This window comes from Ruditapes philippinarum, unplaced genomic scaffold, assembly GCF_026571515.1.
Source record: "Ruditapes philippinarum isolate M1 unplaced genomic scaffold, ASM2657151v2 ctg2332_1_1_1_1, whole genome shotgun sequence".
Lineage (NCBI taxonomy): Eukaryota > Metazoa > Mollusca > Bivalvia > Venerida > Veneridae > Ruditapes > Ruditapes philippinarum.
The window spans coordinates 17,564-20,797 of record NW_026853011.1 but is presented as its reverse complement, the minus strand read 5'-3'; the positions used below and the strand labels follow the sequence as shown (position 1 = coordinate 20,797).

At 29.4% G+C, this 3,234-nt stretch overlaps 1 long non-coding RNA gene across 1 annotated transcript; it reads right to left on the bottom strand.

The window, feature by feature from the left end:
* Window positions 1-465: 465 nt before the first annotated feature.
* Window positions 466-2,721, bottom strand: LOC132731458 (uncharacterized). The gene is made up of 3 exons (XR_009625893.1): window positions 2,472-2,721; window positions 2,035-2,219; window positions 466-1,884 (listed from the first exon to the last, which is right to left on the bottom strand). It is a non-coding gene; the product is annotated as an uncharacterized LOC132731458 (long non-coding RNA).
* Window positions 2,722-3,234: the final 513 nt, after the last annotated feature.

Genomic DNA, 3,234 nt, shown 5'->3' with positions numbered 1-3,234 from the left:
GACAGCAGACTCGAAATTGTTCTAAATAGGTGTTAACCTCATTTGAGTCAAAGTAGACGTGCTAAAAAGTATTAAAAAAGTATTAAAGAACTGGTATGAGTAAACATTTTAAGGTTAAAACTATGTTATATTAATGAAACGGCTCTGCAACATTTTTAAGTCTGTCGTTTTATGCGTTCAACAGAGATTCTAAATTTTTTCCTTCAAACATTTCTCTACTGTCCAATAATAGACCCTTCTTAATATTACCTCATACATATTCATAGATTTTTCAGAACGAGGCTAACAGGGCAAGCTTCGGTATCTGCTCTATGTAAACATATCACGAATACATGACCGAAAGATTTTTCTACAGTGTCAAAGATCTTGATAATGTTCTGTTTGCTACATACTTGTTAAGAACTATATATTTAATATTACAAAAAATCTCTTCTGGTGATAAATAAATCAACAAAGGGTTTAATTTACACAATACACAGTGAAGGGTATACAAAACCTGATAAGTCAATTAAAGTTCATGATAATTCCAAGTAATTTCTAATATTCTTTGTCAGTATAAATATCAGGTTAACTCTTTGCAACTTAAATAAACATTATCTGTGTTATCAGTATTTTATTGCTAACCTAAACACATGTTGGTCAAGAGTTTATAAAGCAATTAACTGATAATAGATGTAAACAGTTGGATGCTGAATTCTGTACCATACTTCCCCTAAATTTAGCTATTGAAATAAAAAAGTTTAAAAAAGTTTTATTCACTTTATATTTAAAAGTAAAAAATTCTTGATGACTCTCTAGAACATGTAGAAACTTGTTAATTTTACAGACAGCCTTATCAAATCAAAATAATATTTTGTTTAAACATGACACACCTGTCTTATACATTTCAATTGATTTTCAGTTTCATAACACATGATGTTGTTTACAGCAATATAAAATACATTTCATGCTAGTAAGTAAGGAAGTAAACCTTATATATTATCAACTACTTAATTAATTACAGTATAAAATATTTAGTATATAACGAAATACAATCATTTGATTGCAAATATCAGTCAAATCTTAAGACGTGAAGCTGAAGTATCATTAGATTATTGCATTGTCCAGTTGGTCCGACTTGATTATGTGGTCATATTGTTGGAACCCTCAACTGGCTGGTATATAACAAATCATTGGGGAACACGGCACTTCCAGAGGATGTTGCCTGGACTTACCAACCCCAAATATCCCATGTACGTAGGGGACTGAACATTCGCAGAAAACCTGTACAGTACATGGCAGTCGGAGGGTATTAGGAAAGGCAGCATCGAGTTTTAGCACTTCTTTTAACATTCCAAGAAATATTCTCTCAACAATATAATGCAATATGAGGACAAAATATTAAATGTAATTAACATGCTGACATATTCCCTGCAGCTGTACCATATATGTAACAAAGCACAATGTTAAAAGCAAAGTAATGCGATGATTTCTTTTTAAGTTTTTATTAAATTCAAGGCGCAAAAGACTGAACAAATGGTCCTTTAAAATATGCTTAAAAACATTTTGCCAGTCAAGCTGATTGTTTTGCTTGCATCATAATAAATGCTCTTAATGTTTTTGCTGATGTTTTATACATTAAAAACTGTAATGAATTTATAGTAAATTTTGTTGGAAATCCTGTATAACATTACAAAATATACAACTGCCATCATTTGAAAATATGTTTGTATCAAACGTTTAATATCACTGTTTGTTTTCTTCCTAAGTTTTCTGTAATTCTTCTTTGAACTGTTTGATAGTTTCTTTTTCATCTGTAATGCCACTGCCATGAAGAGATATTACAATTTAAGGTGATTCAAATACCAGTTGTCAATTTGTGTTCATGACTGTTACCAATGGAACCTGAAAGATATATACATTTTATTTAGAAGTGGAAACAAGAATTATGACATTTCTAGAATATATCAATTTATATTTTAATTGCACATATATTTTTAACAGGGACTGAACTTTGTTTATGTGTAAAAAATGAAAATGAAGTCTTGTGTATACCTTTCATCTGGTATGAAATCTTCTTCTTTAGTGTTCATCTTACTGGTCTGCTCATTAAATATTACTCTAGTCGAACCATCTACAGGTACATCTATTCTCTTCAGACATATATGAATTTATGTCCATGATTGTTATTCTTATTGTGTGAAATGCTTCAAAACGAGCAACTATTGCAAAATATTTATCTGAAATAGTACATAAAATAACCGTTATTGCTTTTTAGTATAAAAACGGTATGATTAAGATTGTGAAGCAATTATGTTTTAAATGTTATCATTATAAGTGTGATAGTTTAAATGAAAATTATGAACAAAACATATAATTATGTTTATAATTTAATGAAACATTTAAATCAATGAGAAATCAGAGTAATTAATGTAAGCAGAAATACATCTTAAGTAGCTTGGTTTGATAAGAAAAGAAAAATGGTATTTTACCTTGAAATGTTCTTTCATCCATCTTCACAATCCTCTCCTTTATTAAACTCACATCCTTAGGTATTTTATGAAAATTAACGGTATAATCATATCTAGAATTGGAATAACAGAGTGGAATAAAAATGAGATTTCCCCAGCAAGTTTAACACACTAGGGCTTATCAGGTCAGACATTATTTGTTTACATTCATGCCCTGTTAGCCTCTCTCTGGTGATGGAATGTAAAGTATGCATATAATTTGAGAAAGGCCTATCAAAAGACATACGCGTGTAGTGAGAATGCATCATCGATAATCTGTGCCCTGTTGATAACATGAATAACCTGAAATAAACCATACATTTCTTAAAAGAAAAGCAGAATCGATGATACATTATTTATTATGTAGAAACTGAACTAAATCTTTAATTTCTTAAAATAAAAGCAGAATCGGTGATACATTATAAATTATACAGATACTGACATATTTGCTTTTGAATTAGTAAATACTAGTAGGATTTACTCAGTAAGTCCAGTAAATTATCTGTTTATAAAAATATTATATACAAAGACAAGATTGGTATGTATTAATTAGTAACATAAGACCAATGTTATTTTATGAATGCTATTAATGAACACTAATCTAGCACTGTATGGAATTTTATATTGATTGAATTCGACTCAGAAAATAACAACGCTAGAAATAGAACAATTTGATTTTGATATGGTTGATTTGGCTAGGAAAATGGAAGCAATGTTAAGTAGAGTACTATATGGAATTTGAACT